Source organism: Zea mays, chromosome 8, assembly GCF_902167145.1.
Source record: "Zea mays cultivar B73 chromosome 8, Zm-B73-REFERENCE-NAM-5.0, whole genome shotgun sequence".
Taxonomy (NCBI): Eukaryota; Viridiplantae; Streptophyta; class Magnoliopsida; order Poales; family Poaceae; genus Zea; species Zea mays.
In genome coordinates this window covers 22998713-23021427 of record NC_050103.1, presented here as the reverse complement: position 1 = coordinate 23021427, position 22715 = coordinate 22998713, and the positions used below count along the sequence as shown (strand labels likewise).

Sequence of the window (22715 nt, the reverse complement as noted above, 5' to 3'; positions counted from 1 at the left end):
GTTATCTGTTCTTTTATTGGAACGAGAGACTTAGTACAAGAACATATTGCCTTCAGGGTATGGCCGCTCGCGGAGAAATGGGAAATGCCACAGGAAACCATAAAAGAGGCCGACGAAGGTGGACTTATCAGATTGAAGTATACTTTTAAATTTGGAGATAAATTCATTGAGCCAAATGATGACTGGTTAAAAAGCATTGAAAATTTAAGTGATGAACTTCTTGGGGCTTATTCGAAGGCTGAAGACACTGCAATGTCAGCAGCCTTCGAAGGCCGAAAAAAGAAGAGGCTAAATCGGGTATTTGATGCAATCGGGTTTGTCTACCCTGACTATTGCTATCCCATTCGAAGGCAAAAGAGAAAAAACCCAACTTCTGCAAAAGAAGAAGTTGCAACTGCTCCTAGCGAGCCAGAACCGAAAAGAAAAAAGATAAAGGTCCTCACACACCGGCCGCGCTATATTGAACCAGCTTCGGTGCCTGAATTTACCGGAGAAACCTCTTCGGCCACCGAAGCTGAAAAACTAACCGAGCCAACCCTGCTGCCAGAAGTCCCAGAAACGGCCGAAGTGCCGACAAAAATAGAATTGGAACAACCAAAGATTTTGTTATCAGAAACGAAAGAGAAGGCCGAAGCGCCGTCCACAGAAAAAATGGTGCCAGCAGAAGTAAAAGAAGCAACTGAGGGATCAAAAACATCAGGAGTTTTGAGTCCTGCAGCAAATATTGAAGCAGTAAAAAACCAAAAGGTGCCAGCAGTGACTCCAAAAAGGAAGAGAATGGTCAACGTGCTAGATGTTCTGGAGACAATTAAATCTTCAAGCACACCTCCGAAGGAGACTGCTGTCATCCCTGAAGAGAAAACTGAAATCTCTGACACTAAAGCTTCAGAACAAGAAACTGAAGCCGAAGCTGGGTCCTCAGAACCCACAAAAATAAAATCCTTGGAATTCGAGGAAGAAAAAATTGCAGAGCCAACTTTTGTTGAAGAAACCAGTGCTGCTGCTTCCGAAGCATCTCCCAAAGTCCTTGATTATATTATTCGCCATGCTTCGGGGAAACAGTTATCAGAAAAAGAAAAACAAGAGGCCCAACTTTACGCCCAAAAACTGAAGTATCCAAAGGGGGCATTAATATTCAATGGCAGTGGAGAAGAAGACTTTTTGTATTGTCTCCCTGACAGCAAAGAAATTTCTGTCTGTCGGGAGATGAGCAAGAGCTTCGGATTCCCAACACTGGAAGACGGGCTCTCAGTGCTATCGAAAAATGATCTGGCCGACAGCCTGGCGTATAATAGCTTGAAGGTATAAAAAATGGAATCTTTGCATTTTTTTGTTGAGACCAAAATTTTTCGTTTGTTTAAACCTATTGACACACACATATTTCTCTTTGCAGGGCCTGATACTTAGCAATGCCCTCAGGGCACAGAAAAATGCTGAAGACGAAGGGTGTACTATAGCCCTGAGCAACCTTCGTTTCGAAGTAATTGAACTGAGGAACGAAGGTCTCGAGAAAGATAAAATATTACACTCATTGATAAATAAAATAAAGGAAGACAAAGCTGTTTTTAAAGGTCAAGCTGAAGCTCATAAACGCGAACTTGAAGATCTTCGGAAACAACTGGCCAGAGCCAAGGAAGAACGTATACTTGAAGAAACAAAGCGAGAACTCAGCGACCAATGGGCAGATCACTTAGAAGGAACTGTTGAAGAGCTTCGGTCGTCCAAAAAGAGATGCTATAACAAATCTATAGAATGTGTTAAAAAGCTAAAGGCTAGCTTCGCCAAGGTCGGCGCATTCTCAAGTGAGGAAAACTTTACGAGAGGCAATCCCGAAGGTCCCATCGAATGGGTTGACCACGAAGCTGAAGCCTTCGAAGAAATTTTAAATAGCCGTGGAGATATATGTGCCTTCTCAGGTGCCAGAGGAATTGCCACTATTTTAGAGAAAAAAGGCTGCGAACATGTAAAGATTCTAGCGCAATCCGAAGGTGCTCTTTCCTTCGAAGATGCAAGGGATCCATCGGCCGAAGCTAGCATGGCTGGTGGAAAATTTTTCACCGATATCTGGGATAATGGTGGCCGAGAAATGGCCCGAGAGATTATTCAAAGAAGCGAAAAGGGGATTCACGATGCTAGAGAAGTAGCTGAGGCTGCTGAGAAGAGCGCAGAGCCCGAAAGTCAATTAGGTACTATCTAATGGTTTTTATTGTGCTGTAATTTTAGGTTTTAAAATTCGTTTGCAATTTGTCATAGCAATGTGGTCGTATTCTGTTTTACTTCAGATTCTGCTAAAGCCCCTTCGGACACTCAGCCGAAAGGAGACGACGAAATAAAAAAGATGGCCGAAGCTATTATGGACGAAGTCGTCAATCGACTTCTAAACGAGGCTGCAGAAGTCGTCTTGAGAGAGGATTAAGTATTATTATAGAAACTTCTGAAATGTAATATATATTGTAACATTTTGTAACCCTGAATGTAATATACCTGTTTGTCTTGCTTAATTCTTTACGATGCATGAAACTTGACACGTACCGCTTTTGAGTCTTTGACGAAAAAACACCTTCCCTTCTTTTCATGCTTCGTGAAGAAGAATTTTTCAACAATATCCAGTGTTCTGATGAATAATATCCAGGCTTCGTGAAAATATTTTCCGAAGCTACACCTCCGAAGATCGATAATGTATCTCCTTATGACATTATGATTTTTCCCTTTCTTCAAAACGTTTTTCTGTAGATTGATATTGCGTCCACCTCTTGTGTCATATGCAACATGATGTATGATGCTTATGCTATGCGAAATGATGCGATGATGTTATGTTATGTGATGCAATGCGTATTCCGAAGATGCACACGCATCCCTGCAATAAAACATACAATTTTTTACAAGCCTCCCTTAGGAGCTTCTTCGCCTTTTACTTTAGCGGAATCAGCGTTTATTTTTCGCTGTAAGCCTCCCTTAGGAGCTTCTTCGCCTTTTACTTTCAGCGGTATTCGCGTTGACTTTTCGCGCTTCGCCTTTTACTTAGGCGGTATCAGCGTTGACTTTTCGCTGTATGCTCTGCATTCCCTTTAGAACGACTTTGGAGCAGAAAACTTACACTGCGCTCCCTCTGGAGCGGCTTTTTGTGACTTCGGCAAACTTACTCTACGTTCCTTAGAACGACTTTTTGTTACTTCGAAGAATTTTCAATAGTTCAAAGGTCCTCTTTGCTGTCACAAGTCTTTCAACAATTTAAGCCTGTGAAGAAAATATATTTTCCTTGTGGGAATCGACAAAACTATTTACATGAAACCTGAGCAATGTCCTTTATTACAGAAAATAAAACTGAATGAAAAAGATTGCTATTAAGGTAGGATATTTGTCAATAGATGTGCTTTGACTCTGGTACAGTGCTGTTAACTGTGCGAGCTTCGGACTGCTCTCTGAAGTCCCTTTGGTGTGGAGCATATTGGCTTCCTTCTGGCTGCTGGCCTTGTTGCAGCGGTGGTGGAGGCGGAGGTTGTTGCCAGGAAGCCTGAGGTTGACTCGCCGAAGCAACAGAAACTGCAGGGTGATTGCCTACATACTCTGGGATGTAAGGCGAATGATACGAAGCAGTGTGCATGACCTGCTTCGGCTGAGCCTGCTGTGCTGCCGCTTCGGCTATTTCTTTTTGCTTCTGGATGGTAACATGGCACATCCTGGTGGTATGACCTTTGTTCTCACCACAGAATAAGCAAAAGGTTCTTCTCGGTTGATCACCAAATCTTCCTCCGAAGCCCCTGGCGCCTCTGCCCCTTGGAGCTGGTGGTCGGAAAGAGCCTTGCTGTTGCCCCAAAGCCTGTGAGGAACATTGTGGCCTTTGCTGTTGGCTCCCTCTATCATCATTTTGTGTAGAGTTATGAATTGATCTAACGTGCCTCGGGTAAAACCTCCCTCCGAAGCCCCTGGTCATTTCAGAAAACCTGAAAGCCTCCTCCCTTCTTTGGCGAAAATCATTATCGGCCCGAATGTACTCGTCCATCTTCTGGAGCAGCTTCTCCAAAGTTTGAGGGGGCTTCCTAGCGAAGTACTGAGCTGACGGTCCTAGCCGAAGCCCCTTGATCATGGCCTCAATGACAATTTCATTGGGCACCGTTGGTGCCTGTGCCCTCAGGCGCAAGAATCTGCGGACATACGCCTGAAGGTATTCTTCGTGATCCTGGGTGCACTGGAACAGAGCCTGGGCAGTGACCGGCTTCGTCTGAAACCCTTGAAAGCTAGTTAACAACAAGTCCTTCAGCTTCTGCCATGAAGTGATCGTTCCTGGTCGAAGGGAGGAATACCAGGTTTGAGCAACACTCCTGACAGCCATAACGAAAGATTTGGCCATGACTGAAGCATTGCCACCATACGAAGATACTGTTGCTTCGTAGCTCATCAAAAACTGCTTCGGGTCTGAGTGACCATCGAATACGGGAAGTTGAGGCGGCTTGTAGGACGGAGGCCAAGGTGTAGCCTGCAGCTCAGCGGACAGAGGAGAAGCATCATCAAAAACAAAATTCCCATGATGGAAATTGTCATACCAGTCATCTTCGTTGGGAAAACCCTCCTGATGAAGGTCTTGGTGCTGAGGCCTTCGGTGTTGCTCATCCTGGGCAAGATGACGAACTTCTTCAGAGGCTTCGTCTATCTGCCTCTGCAGTTCAGCTAGCCTGGCCATCTTTTCTTTCTTCCTCTGTACTTGTTGATGAAGCATCTCCATATCTCTGATTTCTTGATCTATCTCGTCCTCTGGTGGTGTCGGACTGACAGCCTTCCTTTTCTGGCTTCGGGCCTCCCGCAGAGAGACTGTCTCCTGATTGTGGTCCAGTGGTTGCAGAGCTGCAGCCCCAGTCGCTGAAGCTTTCTTCGGCGCCATAACAAAGGTTTATGACCGCCGAAGGTGTTCAAAAAACTTCGAAGAGTGGAAGTGAGTTCACCGGAGGTGGGCGCCAATGTTGGGGACTTGTTCTCAAATGCTATGAGTTAAGAACAAGGCAACATAGAAAACGTTAATCGTTAAAGCCCTTCGTCCTTCGAAACATCGTTTCCCTTAGGGTATAATGGTCTTCGGACGAAGGTTATGAAGGGTATACCTTCATAAATTCATTATATAATGACGAAGGATGAAACGTAAGGAATAAAAATGACAACATGAACAATTATGTATTATTATTAAACATAAACAGAAACATCGTTGAATTACAAATGTACCTTCAACTGGAAGGAGATGATAGTACAAGCGTGACGCAAAAAGCGAATGCCAAGTCAGCGTGAACAGTACGGGGATACTGTTCACCTATTTATAGGCACGGGACACAACCCATGCAAAATTACATTCATGCCCTTTACACTTGATAATAATTCTATAGTAATCTGTCGAGGTCTAAATAGCCTTTTCATCTTTAAGTCGGTTTCACTCTTTGCTGTCACGCCAAAGCTTTCCTGCTTACACCTTCGGCGCTGCACCATCCTTCGTATTATTCTAGTCTACTGTGATGCCTGGCCTGAGTCCGAAGATACCTGTTCACACATTATACTCCAGAAACACTATTAAATCCTGTTTTTGAGGACCTTCGGATGCCGAAGGTCCCCAACAGTAAACCTCCTCACTTTGATGGAGAGGACTACGGATTTTGGAGTCACAAAATGCGTAGTCATTTGTTCTCTCTTCATCCAAGTATATGGGAGATAGTAGAAAACGGAATGCAATTTGATAGTTCGGATAATTCTATGTTTATCAATGAACAAATCCATAAGAATGCACAAGCTACTACTGTTCTTTTAGCATCCTTGTGCAGGGAAGAATACAATAAGGTGAGCGGCCTGGACAATGCCAAGCAGATTTGGGACACCCTCAAGATCTCACATGAGGGGAACAACGTCACCATGCTCACCAAGATGGAGTTGGTGGAAGGCGAACTAGGAAGGTTCGCGATGATCAGGGGGGAGGAGCCAACCCAAATGTACAACAGGCTAAAGACCCCCGTCAACAAAATAAGGGGCTATGGAAGCACGCGATGGACGGACCACAACGTCGTCCGACTTATGCTAAGGTCTTTCACCGTCCTTGATCCTCATCTTGTTAACTCTATTCGTGAGAATCCTAGGTACACCAAGATGACGCCCGAGGAAATACTTGGAAAGTTTGTAAGCGGGCGGATGATGATCAAGGAGGCAAGATACGTTGATGATGCGTTGAATGGCCCAATCCACGAGCCTCAAACCGTTGCTCTCAAAGCAATGAGGAGCAGGGAGGCGCTACCTAGCAAGGTGGCGCAAGTTGAAGCGGTCGGGCTTAACGAGGAAGAAATGACCCTCATCATCAAGCGTTTCAAGACGGCACTCAAAGGTCGCAAGGAGCATCCCAACAAGAGCAAGATGAAGGGAAAGTGCTCCTGCTTCAAGTGTGGTAAGGTTGGTCACTTTATTGCTAATTGTCCCGATAATGATAGTGACCAGGATCAAGAAAAGAAGAGGGAAAAGAAGAATACCTACAAGAAGGCTAAGGGCGAGGCACACCTTGGCAAGGAGTGGAACTCGGATTGTTCATCGTCCGACTCCGACGACGAAGGACTCGCCGCCTCGGCCTTCAACAAATCGTCCCTCTTCCCCAACGAGCATCACACATGCCTAATGGCAAAGGAGAAGAAGGTAAGTACTCGAAATAATACTACGTATGCTTCTTCAAGTGATGATGAATCTAGTGATGATGAAATAAACTATGCATGTTTATTCAAAGGATTAGATAGAACTAAAATTGATAAGATCAATGAATTGATTGATGCTTTGAATGAGAAGAATAGACTTTTAGAAAAGCAAGAAGATCTTTTATATGAAGAGCATGATAAATTTGTAAGTGCGCAAAATTCTCTTGCTTTAGAAATTAAAAGAAATGAAATGCTTTCATGTGAATTGTCTACATGCCATGAATCCATTTCTAGCTTAAAGAGTATCAATGATGACTTGAATGCTAAGTTAGAAATAGCTAATAAATCAACCTCTTGTGAAGAACATGTTGTGATTTGCAATAGGTGTAAGGATTTTAATGTTGATGCTTGTAGTGAACACCTAGTTGCCATTTCTAAATTAAATGATGAAGTGACTAGTCTTAATCCTCAACTTAAGACTAGCAAGAATGAATTTGACAAACTAAAATTTGCAAGGGATGCCTACACGATTGGTAGACACCCGTCAATTAAGTATGGGCTTGGCTTTAAGAGAGAAGCCAAGAACTTAACAAGTCATAAGGCTCCCATTCCCGCCAAGGAGAAAGGGAAGGCTCCTATGACTAATAGCGCTCAAAAGAACCATGCTTTCATGTACCATGATAGGAGATATTCTAGAAATGCTCATCATGATAGGAGTTGTAATGCTTATGATTCAAATGTCATGTTTGCTTCAAGTTCTTCCTATGTGCATGGTAGAGATATGCCTAGGAAAAATGTCATTCATCATATGCCTAGGAGAAATATTGCTCATGTTCCAAGGAAAATTAATGAACCTTCTACAATTTATCATGCTTGCAATGCTTCCTTTGCAATTTGTAGAAAGGATAAGAAGGTGATTGCTAGGAAATTAGGGGCAAAATGCAAAGGAGATAAAACTTGCATTTGGGTCCCTAAGACCATTGTTACTAACCTTGTAGGACCCAACAAGAGTTGGGTACCTAAGACCCAAGCCTAAATTGCCTTGCAGGTTTATGCATCCGGGGGCTCAAGCTGGATTATCGACAGCGGATGCACAAACCACATGACAGGGGAGAAGAAGATGTTCACCTCCTACGTCAAGAACAAGGATTCCCAAGATTCAATCATATTCGGTGATGGGAACCAAGGCAAGGTTAAAGGGCTAGGAAAAATAGCAATTTCATCCGAGCATTCCATTTCTAATGTGTTTTAGTAGAATCACTCGGATATAACTTGTTGTCTGTTAGTCAATTATGTAATATGGGATATAATTGCTTATTCACAAATGTAGATGTGTCTGTCTTTAGAAGGAGTGATAGTTCATTAGCTTTTAAGGGTGTACTAGACGGCAAACTCTATTTAGTTGATTTTGCAAAAGAGGAGGCCGGTCTAGATGCATGCTTAATTGCTAAGACTAGCATGGGCTGGCTGTGGCATCGCCGTTTAGCACATGTGGGGATGAAGAACCTTCACAAACTTCTAAAGGGAGAACATGTGTTAGGTCTAACAAATGTAAATTTCGAAAAAGATAGACCTTGTGCAGCTTGTCAAGCAGGTAAACAGGTGGGAAGCTCTCATCATATCAAAAATGTGATGACCACGTCAAGACCTTTGGAGTTACTTCATATGGACCTCTTCGGACCCGTCGCCTACCTAAGCATAGGAGGAAGTAAGTATGGTCTTGTTATAGTTGATGATTTTTCCCGCTTCACTTGGGTATTCTTTTTGCAGGATAAATCTGAAACCCAAGGGACCCTCAAGCGCTTCCTAAGGAGAGCTCAAGGTAAAGAAGATAAGGAGCGACAATGGGTCCGAGTTCAAGAACCTTCAAGTAGAGGAGTACCTTGAGGAGGAAGGAATCAAGCACGAGTTATCCGCTCCCTACACACCACAGCAAAACGGTGTGGTAGAGAGGAAGAACAGGACGCTTATCGACATGGCGAGGACGATGCTTGGAGAGTTCAAGACGCCCGAGCGGTTTTGGTCGGAAGCCGTGAACACGGCTTGCCACGCCATAAACCGGGTCAATCTTCATCGCCTCCTCAAGAAGACTTTGTATGAGCTTCTAACCGGTAACAAACCCAACGTTTCATACTTTCGTGTATTTGGGAGCAAATGTTACATTCTAGTGAAGAAAGGTAGAAATTCTAAGTTTGCTCCCAAAGCTGTAGAAGGGTTTTTGTTAGGTTATGACTCAAATACAAAGGCGTATAGAGTCTTCAACAAATCACCGGGTTTGGTTGAAGTCTCTAGCGACGTTGTATTTGATGAGACTAATGGCTCTCCAAGAGAGCAAGTTGTTGATCTTGATGATATAGATGAAGAAGATGTTCCAACGCCCGCAATACGCACCATGGCAATTGGAGATGTGCGACCACAGGAACAAACAGAGCAAGGTCAACTTTCTTCCTCAACAATGGTGCAACCCCTAACTCAAGATGATGAACAGGTTCATCAAGAAGAGGCGTGCGATCAAGGGGGAGCACAAGATGATCATGTTATGGAGGAAGAAGCACCTCAAGCCCCTCCAACTCAAGTTCGAGCGATGATTCAAAGGAATCATCCCGTCAACCAGATATTGGGTGATATTAGCAAGGGAGTAACTACTCGCTCTAGATTAGTTAATTTTTGTGAGCATTACTCCTTTGTCTCTTCTATTGAGCCTTTCAGGGTAGAAGAGGCCTTGCTAGATCCGGACTGGGTGTTGGCCATGCAGGAAGAGCTCAACAAATTCAAGCGAAATGAAGTTTGGACACTGGTGCCACGTCCCAAGCAAAACATTGTGGGAACCAAGTGGGTGTTCTGCAACAAACAAGACGAGCACAGAGTGGTGACAAGGAACAAGGCTAGACTTGTGGCAAAAGGTTATGCCCAAGTCACAGGTTTGGACTTTGAGGAGACTTTTGCTCCTGTGTCTAGGCTAGAGTCAATTCATATTTTGTTAGCCTATGCTGCTCACCATTCTTTCAGGTTGTTCCAAATGGACGTGAAGAGCGCTTTCCTCAACGAGCCAATCAAGGAGGAGGTGTACGTGGAGCAACCCCCTGGCTTTGAGGATGAATGGTACCCCGACCACGTGTGTAAGCTCTCTAAGGCGCTCTATGGACTTAAGCAAGCCCCAAGAGCATGGTATGAATGCCTTAGAGACTTTTTAATTGCTAATGCTTTCAAGGTTGGGAAAGCCGATCCAACTCTTTTCACGAAGACATGTGATGGTGACTTATTTGTGTGCCAAATTTATGTCGATGACATAATATTTGGTTCTACTAACCAAAAGTCTTGTGAAGAGTTTAGCAGGGTGATGACGCAAAAATTCGAGATGTCGATGATGGGCGAGTTGAACTACTTCCTTGGGTTCCAAGTGAAGCAACTCAAGGACTGCACTTTCATCTCCCAAACGAAGTACACGCAAGACTTGATCAAGCGGTTTGGGATGAAGGATGCCAAGCCCGCAAAGACTCCAATGGGAACCGATGGACATGTCGACCTCAACAAAGGAGGTAAGTCCGTTGATCAAAAAGTATACCGGTCTATGATAGGTTCCTTGCTTTACTTATGTGCTAGTAGACCAGATATTATGCTTAGTGTATGCATGTGTGCTAGATTTCAATCCGATCCAAGGGAGTGTCACCTAGTGGCCGTGAAGCGAATTCTTAGATATTTAGTCGCTACGCCTTGCTTCGGGATCTGGTATCCAAAGGGGTCTACCTTTGACTTAATTGGATATTCAGACTCCGATTATGCTGGATGTAAGGTTGATAGGAAGAGTACATCAGGGACGTGCCAATTCTTAGGAAGGTCCCTGGTGTCCTGGAGTTCTAAGAAACAAACTTCCGTTGCCCTATCCATCGCTGAGGCCGAGTATGTTGCCGCAGGACAGTGTTGCGCGCAACTACTTTGGATGAGGCAAACCCTCCGGGACTTTGGCTACAATCTGAGCAAAGTCCCACTCCTATGTGATAATGAGAGTGTTATCTGCATGGCGGATAATCCTATTGAACACAGCCGCACAAAGCACATAGACATCCGGCATCACTTTTTGAGAGACCACCAGCAAAAGGGAGATATCGAAGTGTTTTATGTTAGCACCGAGAACTAGCTAGCCGATATCTTTACCAAGCCTCTAGATGAGAAGACCTTTTGCAGGTTGCGTAGTGAGCTAAATGTCTTAGATTCGTAGAACTTGGATTGATTTATAGCATACATGTGTTTTATGCCTTGATCATGTTCGTTATGCATATTGTTGTTCATTTATGGTGCTCAAGTTGTACAAGCACTCCCCGGACCTCACAAGTCCATTTGCAAATGGTGCATATATTTAGGGGGAGTTGTGCTACAACTTGACCCTTTGAGACTAACCATGTGTTTGAGCCTGCTTGATTTAGTCTCAAAGGTGGATTGAAAGGGAAATATGGACTTGGACCATGAAAGACTTCCACTGCACTCAGATGAGAGGGTAACTTATTCCAAGTTCATCTCCATGTCTCTTATTGCCTTTTGCTCTTAATTGACAATTTTGGTGAGGCAATGAGGTTAAAAGGGCCAAAAATGATCCCGTTTTGGTGCTTGATGCCAAAGGGGGAGAAATTAAGGGCCAAAGCAACAAATGGATCAGCTACCACTTGAGAAATTTTGAAAATAGTAGAGTTAGGGCTTTTTAATTTGTCAAAATTCTGAATGTCTCTTTGTGTCCAAAGTTGGTCTCTTGTGGGGAGAATGTTTGATAATGGGAAATAAGGGGAGTTTTTTGAATCAGTGATCAATTTCTCTTGGAATACCTTTCTCTATGCCTCAACAAGTGAATTTGACTTAGAGATAGGAAATTGAGTTTGATTTGCAAAAACAAACCAAGTGGTGGCAAAGAATGATCCAAATATGCCAAATTTGAATCAAAACAAATTTGTGTTCTCATTTGCATTGATGTTGCACTTCTTTTAGTTGCTTTTTGTTGTGTTGGCATAAATCACCAAAAAGGGGGAGATTGAAAGGGAAATGTGCCCTTGGGCCATTTCTATAAGATTTTGGTGATTAAGTGCCCAACACACATTAAGGGAATGAGTATATGCCAAAGGGTGGACAAAGTGCAAATCAATACAAAGGTATGATTCTAGACTTAGTACATTGGTTTTTGTGTACTAACATATTCGTCTAAGTGCTAGAATCAGAGAAAAGACAATTGGAAAAGACTTGGCTCGAGCAACCAAGACTCTGCTCAGTCTAGGTGCACCGGACTGTTCGGTGGTGCACCGGACAGTGTCCGGTGCGCCAGGCTGGCTCTGGTGAAAAGGCCGCTCTCGGGAATTCGTCGCCGGCGTACGGCTAAAATTCACCGGACCGTCCGGTGTGCACCGGACTGTCCGGTGAGCCAACGGTCGGCCGCGCAATCCGCGCGTGACGCGTGGCCAGGCCAACAGTCTGAAGGGGGCACTGGACTGTCTGGTGCGCCAACTAGGGGTGGATATCGAGCTGACTTGGCTCGACTCGACTCGACTCGAACTGGCTCGTTAAGATAACGAGCTGGCTCGGCTCGACTCATTATGTTAACGAGCTAAAGATCCAACTCGGCTCGACTCGTTTGCCGACTCGAGTTGGCTCATTTAGCTCACGAGCCAGCTCGATAATACCATGTCTAGTGTCTACGAACGGATATAAAAACATGTAGCAAAAGAAAAGGAGATCTATTTAGAAAAAAAGAGTTTGCAACTTAAGGTTCCACACTCAACAAAGAACAAGATTAACTATAGTAGAGTAGAAGATTAACTATTTTGGATCGGAGATTATTGTGATTTGACTAATTACTCCAACTCGTTTGGCTCGCGAGTCAGCTCGAGGTGGCTCGTTATCATAGCGAGTTGAAATATAAGCTCAACTCGTTACAAATTATACACGAGTCGAGTCGAGTCGAGCCACTATCGAGTCGAGTCGAGCGAGTTAACGAGCTACGAGTTTTTCGTCCAGTCCTAGCGCCAACGGCTCCAAACCTTCAACGGTCGGCTGCGCCAGAATAGGAAAGAAATCCGCACCGGACAGTGTTTGGTGGTGCACCGGACTGTCCGGTGCGCCAGTCGACAGAAGGCAAGAATTGCCTTCCTGGAATGCTCTTAACGGCTCCTAGCTGCCTTGGGGCTATAAAAGGGAACCCTAGGCGCATGGAGGAAGACACCAAGCACACTTTGAGCATTCTTGATCATTCACACTTCGTCTTTGCGCACTCATTTGATATTCTTAGTGATTTGAGCTCCGTTCTTGTGAGAACTTTATGATATTCATTTGAGCTCAAGTCTTGGTCGTGTGTGTGCGTATTGTTGTGGACTTGTGTGTGTTGCTCATCCCATCCTTACTTTCGTGTTCATTTGTGATCATCTTTTATAAGGGCGAGAGACTCCAAGTTGTGGAGATTCCTCGCAAACGGGATATAGTGAAAGGAAAAGAAATATCGTGGTATTCAAGTGGATCTTTGGATCACTTGAGAGGGGTTGATTGCTACCCTCGTCCGTTGGGACGCCACAATGTGGAGTAGGCAAGTGTTGAACTTGGCCGAACCACGGGATAAACCACTGTGTCTCTCTGTGTTGATATTCTTGTGGTTATTGTGTTTTGCAAGAACTCCTTTCTAGCCACTTGGCTTTATTGCTCTAACACTTAATCAAGTTTGTGGCATTAAGTTTTAAGTTTTTACAGGATCACCTATTCACCCCCCTCTAGGTGCTCTCAAATGTTGATGCTATTAATGATCACATTGCTCTAATTAAACAACAAAATGATCATATAGCTCAATTAACTGCTAAAATTAATGAGCATGAAATTGAAAATGAAAAGTTTAAATTTGCTAGAAGCATGCTCTATAATGGGAGACGCCTTGGCATTAAAGATGGCATTGGTTTCCAACAGAGAAGCAATGTGAAGCTTAATGTCCCTAAGAAATTGTCTAACTTTGTTAAGGGCAAAGCTCCCATGGTTCAGGATAATGAGGGCTACATTTTATGTCCTGTTAATAATCCTGAATATAAGATCAGGAGAATTCATGCTAGGAAACCTCATAACATTTCTCACCATGCATTTATGTATAAGAATGAGGCTTCTAGGTCTAGGCATTCTACACATGTTAAAATGCCTAAAAAGAAAACTCCTGCTGCATCAAATGAGTCTAACATTTCATTTAAAACTTTTGATGCATCTTATGTGCTTACTAACAAATCAGGCAAAGTAGTTGCCAAATATGTTGGGGGCAAACACAAGAGTTCAAAGACTTGTGTTTGGGTATCCAAGGTGCTTGTTTCTAACATCAAAGGACCCAAGACTGTTTGGGTAACTAAGAACAAGGCCTAAATTGTTTTGCAGGTTTATGCATCCGGGGGCTCAAGTTGGATAATAGATAGCGGATGCACAAACCACATGACAGGGGAGAAAAGAATGTTTTCCTCCTACGAGAGAAACAATGATCCCCAACGAGTTATCACATTCGGTGATGGAAATCAAGGTTTGGTCAAAGGACTTGGTAAAATTGCTATATCATCTGACCACTCTATTTCCAATGTTTTTCTTGTAGACTCTTTAGATTACAATTTGCTTTCTCTATCTCAATTATGCAAAATGGGCTACAACTGTCTTTTTACATATATAGGTGTTACTATCTTTAGAAGAAGTGATGATTCAATAGCATTTAAGGGAGTGTTAGAGGGTCAGCTATATTTAGTTGATTTTAATGAAAACACAGCTGAACTCATCACTTGTTTGATTGCTAAGACTAATATGGGTTGGCTCTGACATCGCCGACTAGCCCATGTTGGAATGAAGAATCTTCACAAGCTTCTAAAAGGAGAACACATTTTGGGACTAACAAATGTTCATTTTGAGAAAGACAGGGTTTGTAGCGCATGCCAAGCAGGAAAGCAAGTTGGCGCCCATCATCCACACAAGAACATCATGACGACCGACAAGCCTCTTGAGCTACTCCACATGGATTTATTCAGCCCGATCGCTTACATAAGCATCGACGGGAGTAAGTATTGTCTTGTAATTGTGGATGATTATTCTCACTTCACTTGGGTGCTCTATTTTCAGGAAAAATCTCAAACCCAAGAGACCTTAAAAGGATTCTTAAGACGGGCTCAAAATGAGTTTGGATTAAGGATCAAAAAGATAAGAAGCGATAATGGGACGAAGTTCAAGAACTCACAAATCGAAGGCTTTCTTGAGGATGAGGGCATCAAGCATGAGTTCTCTTCTCCCTACACACCTCAACAAATGGTGTAGTGGAGAGAAAGAATAGAACTCTACTAGATATGGCAAGGACCATGCTTGATGAGTACAAGACTCTGGACCGGTTTTGGGCTGAGCCGATTAACACCGCCTGCTACTCCATCAACCGGCTCTACCTTCACCGAATCCTCAAGAAAACATCATACGAACTCCTCACCGGTAAAAAGCCCAATGTTTCATATTTTAAAGTCTTTGGTAGCAAATGTTTTATTCTTGTTAAAAGAGGTAGAAAATCTAAATTTGCTCCTAAGGCTATAGAAGGCTTTTTACTTGGTTATGACTCAAACACAAGGGCATATAGAGTCTTCAACAAATCCATTGGATTAGTTGTGGTTTCTTATGACATTGTGTTTGATGAGACTAATGGCTCCCAAGTAGAGCAAGTTGATCTTGATGAACTAGATGATGAAGAGGCTCCGTGCGTCGCGCTAAGGAACATGTCCATTGGGGATGTGTGTCCAAAGGAATCCGAAGAGCCTCCACAAGCACAAGATCAGTCGTCATCTTCCATGCAAGCATCTCCACCAACTCAAGATGAGGAACAGTTTCAAGATGATGAAAATGAAGATCAAGAGGATGAGCCACCTCAAGAGGAGGACAATGATCAAGGGGGAGATGATAATGATAAAGACAAGGAAGATGAGCAGGAAATTCAGGGTCAAAGACCGCCACACCTAAGAGTTCACCAAGCAATTCAACGAGATCACCCCATCAACTCCATCCTTGGTGATATTCATAAGGGGGTAACCACTAAATCTCGAGTTGCTCATTTGTGTGACCATTACTCTTTTGTATCCTCTATTGAGCCATATAGGGTGGAGGATGCACTAAGAGATTCGGATTGGGTGCTGGCTATGCAAGAGGAGCTCAACAACTTCACGAGGAATGAGGTATGACATTTAGTTCCACGTCCTAATCAAAATGTTGTAGGTACCAAGTGGGTATTCCATAACAAGCAAGATGAGCATGGTGTGGTGACAAGGAACAAAGCCCGACTTGTGGCCAAGGGTTATTCACAAGTCGAAGGTTTGGACTTTGGAGAAACTTATGCACCCGTAGCAAGGCTTGAGTCAATTCGCATATTACTTGCCTATGCTACTTACCATGGCTTTAAGCTTTATCAAATGGACGTGAAAAGTGCCTTCCTCAATGGACCAATCAAGGAAGAAGTTTATGTTGAGCAACCTCCTGGCTTTGAAGATAGTGCGTACCCTAACCATGTGTATAAACTCTCAAAGGCGCTTTATGGGCTCAAGCAAGCCCCAAGAGCATGGTATGAATGCCTAAGATATTTTCTTATTACTAATGGCTTCAAAGTCGGAAAAGTCGATCCTACACTCTTTACTAAAACTATTGCAAAAGATTTGTTTGTATGCCAAATTTATGTTGATGATATCATATTTGGGTCTACTAACAAGTCTACTTATGAAGCGTTTAGTAGGATCATGATACAAAAATTCGAGATGTCTATGATGGGGGAGTTGAAGTATTTCCTAGGATTTCAAGTCAAGCAACTCCAAGACGGCACCTTCATCAGCCAAACAAAGTACATTCAAGACATACTTAACAAGTTTGGAATGAAGGATGCTAAGCCCATCAAGACACCCATGGGAACCAATGGGCATCTCGACCTCGACACGGGAGGTAAATCCGTAGATCAAAAGGTATATCAGTCTATGATAAAATCTTTACTCTATTTATGTGCATCTCGACCGGATATTATGCTTTCCGTATGCATGTGTTCAAGGTTCCAAGCCGATCCTAAGGAAGTTCACCTTAGGGTCGTGAAAAGAATCATGAGATATTTAGTTTACACTCCTAAGTTTGGGCTTTGGTACCCCAAGGGATCCACTTTTGATTTAATAGGATATTCCGATGCCGATTGGGCAGAGTGTAAAATTGATAGGAAGAGCACATCAGGGACTTGTCAGTTTCTAGGGAGATCCCTGGTGTCTTGGGCTTCAAAGAAACAAAACTCAGTAGCTCTTTCCACCGCCGAAGCCGAGTATATTGCCGCAGGCCATTGCTGTGCGCAATTACTTTGGATGAGGCAAACCCTCAGGGACTATGGCTACAAATTGAGCAAAGTCCCTCTCCTATGTGACAATGAGAGTGCAATCCGCATGGCGGATATTCCCGTTGAACACAACCGCACTAAGCACATAGACATTCAATATTACTTTTTGAGAGATCACCAACAAAGAGGGATATCGAGATTGCTTATGTTAGCACCAAAGAACAATTAGCCGATATCTTTACCAATCCTTTAGATGAGAAAACCTTTAGCAAACTTAGGAATGAGCTAAATATTCTTGATTCTCGGAATTTTGATTGAAACATTGCACACATAGCCATTTTATATACCTTTGATCATGTCTCTTTCGTATTGGCACATATACACAGTTCTTATTCTTCTTGTGCCTAAACTAAGACTAATATGGTTCAATGAGCATCTTTTGTATTAAGTCTTAGATTGAAAAGGAAATAGAGTATTTGGCAAAGACATCGCTTCCACTCAACTCCATCGGTATTATCTACCCTTTGCCGGTATTCCGTCATCTCTCTCAAATTGGTATAATCCTTCACTCTTATTTACTTGTACCAATGAGGAGAAAGTAAATAGGGCTCTCAAGGTCTCCGTTTTTGGCGATTTATGCCAAAGGGGGAGAAAGTGTTAAGCCCAAAGCAAAAGGACCGCACCACCACCTAATTTTAAAATTGTGTTTCGAAATTTTTTAATTGGTATATTTCAAATTGGTATCCAAGTGATATTGTTTTAAACTTCAATTGGGATGGTTATTTTTAATTGGTCATTTAAAGATAGATTTTCAAAATTAGTATCTATTAAAACCCTCTTGAAAACTAAGAGGAGAATTTCATTCAGGGGAAGTTTTGTTTAGTCAAAGGAAAAACATTTGAAACAGGGGGAGAAATTTCAAATCTTGAAAATGTTTCTTGCAATCATATTCATATACCTTTGACTATTTGCAAAAGACTTTGAAAAAAAAAATTCATTTTTTTTGCAAAAACAAAACAAGTGGTCCAAAATGTTAAATAAAAGAAAGCAATCCATTCATATCTAATGAAATTATAAATTGGTTTACTTCTAAGTAACCTATGCACTTACCTTATGCAAACTAGTTCATTTCTGCACTTTATATATTTGCTTTGGTTTGTGTTGGCATCAATCACCAAAAATGGGGAGATTGAAAGGAAAATAAGGTTAACCTTTTCCCACAATTAATTTTGGTGGTTGAATGCCCAACACAAACAAATGGACTAACTAGTTTGATCTCGAATACATATTCTACAGGTGCAAAAAGGTTCAACACAAAGCAATACATATTCAAGTTAGGGATCAAATTCAAAGGAGCAAAGAAACCAAGTGTGTTGTGGTCTGGCGCACCGGACTGTCCGGTGCACCAGGACCGTACAGAGTCCAAACAACCACTCTCGGGTTTTCGCCAGCGCGCTCCGCTATAATTCACCGGACTGTCTGGTGCACCAGCGGAGCAACGGCTACCCAGCGCAACGATCGACTGCAACGACGCTCTGACGCGTGAACAGTGAAGAACAGTGCGCACAGAGTCAGAGCGCAGAAGTCAGAGGCACACCGGGTAGTGAACAGTACCTGTCTGGTGCGGCACCGGACTGTCCGGTGCCACAAGAGGACAAAGCCTCCAACGGTCAACTGCTCCAATACCCTAATGGTTGGGTGATGTGGCGACACACCGGACAGTGTCCGGTGGCAGACCGGACTGTCCGGTGCGCCCATCGACAGCAACCATCCCTAACGGCTTGTTGGTGGTTGAGGGCTATAAATACCCCCCAACCACCACAACTCCAAGCACCCAAGCATTCTGAACATTGAATTCAATACAAGAGCAATAGAATTCACTCCAAGACACAATCAAAGCAATCGATCCACTCAAAGTCCCCAAATCAACTTTAGTGCATTAGGACTTGTGAGATGATCCCTTGTGTTTCTTTGTTGCTATTGTTTGCTTGGCTTGGCCTTCTTTTTCTTTTCAATTCTTACTCTCAAGTGCTTTGTAAGCAAGGCAAGAGACACAAATTGTGTGGTGGTCCTTGCGGGGTCTAAGTGACCCGTGAGATTAAGGAAGAAGGCTCACTCGATCTATGTGACCGTTTGAGAGAGGGAAAGGGTTGAAAGAGACCCGGTCTTTGTGACCACCTCAACGGGGACTAGGTTCTTTAGAACCGAATCTCGGTAAAACAAATCACCGTGTTCATCCGCTTTATTTCTTGGTTGATTTGTTTTCCCCCTCTCTCCCGGACTTGATATTTATTCTAACGCTAACCCCGGCTTGTAGTGTGTGTTTAAAGTTGTAAATTTCAGATTACGCCTATTCACCCCCTCTAGGCGACTTTCACTATGCTACCACAACACACTTTGCAAGGATGCTTCTTGAGAACATCCCTCAAGAGGCTCAACCAAGGAAGGCTCGACATGTGCTGCAAGCTTGCCAGTATAAGGATGATTCACACCAACTGAACTATGACTTCATAAATCCATTTGTTGTTTGTGGTGCTACATATGTTACTATCTACCGCGACCAAAAGGATATTTCTTGCCCATACTGTGGATCCCGATTTGTTCCTTCCGTCGAAGGACAACTTTATACCACATGCGAGCTTGCCATAGTTGGGGCAGACGCTTCAGGCATGCTCTACTCCCCTACGTAGCTGAAGTAGATTGTAGGTCTCCTATATTCTTTCTACTGTCTTAAAGGTCTAAGACTATCATATATTTTAATACCTGGAAGTTTAGTGATTATAAGGAATAAGTATATAAATGGTTTTATTGAACTGTTCTTTTTTTTTCATTTTTTATTGCCTAAAGTTTGTTGCTATCACTTGCCATATGCTTAAGGACTGTAGTTATCCATGGAAGCTATGCTAAGTATGAGATGTTTCTTTCATTCCTTTTGGCTGGGGTTGCGTTCAATCTATAATATAGTTCTAAATCTTTGCATGATACATAGCTTTTATGTGCTACTAGGTTAAACTTTATGGTGATTGCATGGTTGCAAATGTAACCAAAGTCATGTATGCTGGATGAACATTGTATTGCTAGGGTTAAAGAGTTTGTTTATGAACATCAGTGGCAAGTAGTAAATCTCTTCAATGTTCTTTTGCTACTTTACCTAGTTAAATAATCTATTTAGATGCTGCACTTGTTGATATTAGCATTCTGCCATCAGAACTATTTGATGTCACACACAGTTTCATTTTATATCCTTAGTTTTTTTTATGAAAGTAAGCATCTATTTTGTACTATCTTGGCTCTTGTGCTGGCTTGATCCTAGTCTAGAATACTGGAATTATATGTTGTAGCTATCATGCAGTTTGCACCTCCGTTTCCAAAATCTCATTTGGATGTAATTAGAATTTCTAAACTGCATCTTGAGTACTGTTATGCAAAGCCGACCATGGTCTGATTGCCTTATCCTAGCCCTAGAATGAACTAGTAATTCTTTATCTAGAGTACTGTTAGCCTTCAGTGAAGCACATCACCTGGCCTGCAGATGAATCCATGCTCAGAACTCCATTGATAGAAGGTAGACCCACATGAGTTTGGTTTAGTGACAACCTGGTATCGTTGGGCCTATGCCCTGAGGACTAAGCCTCGTGCTGACTCGATGAAAATCGCCTAGAGAAGGATATATTAGCAAAACCTAATATTTTAACTCAAACAACAAATTTTGATGCGAGAATTATAACTTGTTCGAACAAGAAGGATTAGTCTAGGATAAAGTCTAAGTTCAATACTTGTGATATGTTGATAATAAATATTAGTGCGAAAATGAACTTTAGCAACAATGTAGAATGTAAACATAGATTAGTGCAAGTAGAACTTATTGAGTAAGGGCAAAGCAAATTGCAAAGTGGAAGTATAAAGAGACACGACAATTTGTTTACCAGAGTTCGGTTTCACAAAGATACTTACATCACCGTTGAGGAGTCAACTAAGGATAGGGTCTCTTACAACCCTTCTCTTACTCAAGTGATCACTAAAATCAAACTTGAGTCTTTCACTTTGCTTAACAGTGAGACAGAATCCCCACAAGGTTGTTCACAACTTAGAGGCTCTTGCTCGCTTTACAATCTCAACGAGAGCTTAACTCCAAGAGCTCAAGATCACAACAACTCCTCTCTTTTAGCTCAAACACAAATGATCTATCACTTACCACTCAAAGATGTTATCTCTAAGCACACTACACAATTTGAGGCACGTAGATCACTTGGGGGTGTTGGAGATGTTGCTTTAGCTTGTATGTTTTGTTTCTCAGCTCATAGATAGTGTATCAACTGATAAAGCTGTATTTATTAGCTTCCAAAGCCCATAGACCCGTTTGAAGTCCACTACCAAATTTGTAGTCCGAACTAGGGCTAGAAACGAGCCGAGCTCGGCTCGGCTCGGTGCGGCTCGGCGTCTGAACGAGCTCGGCTCGTCCATCCGACGAGCTGGTGAAAGAGGCTCGGCTCGGCTCGGCTCGACCTTGGCTCGCGAGCCGGCTCGGCTCGGCTCGCGAGCCATATTCTGGTATTTATCGTTGCATTATTTGGTGAATTAACATTATATAAATTTGAAATATAGAATCATCATTCTACATTATAAGGCTGTCTCCAGCAACGTCCTCTAAATTTCATCCCCTAAAAGAATATTCTTTGTCCTTTACAGCACTCTCTAAAAGATTCTGTACTCTATATATTCTTCATCTCCAGCAATATCCCCTAAATTTCATCCTTTATATCAACAGTGCTACTAGATTTGACATTCTATATTATTTTTTACCGCTCGTCAGCACGTGCACAGAAATCAACACAGTGTATAGAGCACCGCCGTACATCCTCTAGACATAGCGCATGCATGTCATCCTCTAAATCTTAGAGGACCTTTTAGGGTGTGTTTGGTTGTGGGACAGCTAGGACGGGATCGTCCCCTGACGTCCTTTTTCGTCCCTCCAATTTTGAGGGACAACAGGGGACAACATAGGATATTACTGTCCCAACCCTTGACCCAGAACCAAACAAACTAATTTGAGGGATCGTCCCATCCCATCCCGTCCTGTCATTGTAACCAAACGTACCCTTAGAGTCCCTTGTTGGAGGGATAGAGGATCTGACAAACCTCTATATTTAGAGGACAGGAGCTTTTACAGGACCCTGCTGGAGCCAGCCTAAGTAAATTAAATTATAACTTATAATATATTCATTATCAAAGACTAAAAAAATGAGCTATTATCCATAAAACTATCTAATATTCATTATTATTCCATAAAATAATCATTTTTGCAAGGCTCGCGAGCTGGAACGAGCCGACTCGGCTCGGCTCGCTGCAAAAAGAGCTCGAAGAAGGGGCTTGGCTCGGCTCGTTTAAGGCTCGCGAGCCGCTCCGAGCTCGAGCCGGCTCGCGAGCCTCGAGCTAATTTTCCAGCCCTAGTCCGAACAACTGTCTTTAAAGCGATCAACGATGTTTTATTTAAGAGTCTTATTTTATATCATTCTACTAATCTATATCTACAGCTATAGCAATATAAATATTTATTTCTATATTCATATCTGTACCTATAACTTTGACAATCTTAAAAAAAAGGAAAGAACGACGATAACTCGACAAATCATGGACCTGCGGAAGTAAATCTTACAAGTAGACGTAAATTTTGTATCATACGTAAGCTCTTGGGTCAGGCGGAATCACAAAAAGCACGAAACAGGGCGTGGAATAGTAGGAGACTA

At 42.7% G+C, this 22715-nt stretch overlaps 1 pseudogene; it reads left to right on the top strand.

Moving 5' to 3' along the window:
• Window positions 1–19658, top strand: part of LOC103636827 (coatomer subunit alpha-1-like) — a 40707-nt pseudogene extending 21049 nt beyond the window's left edge.
• The last annotated feature ends 3057 nt before the right edge of the window (window positions 19659–22715 follow it).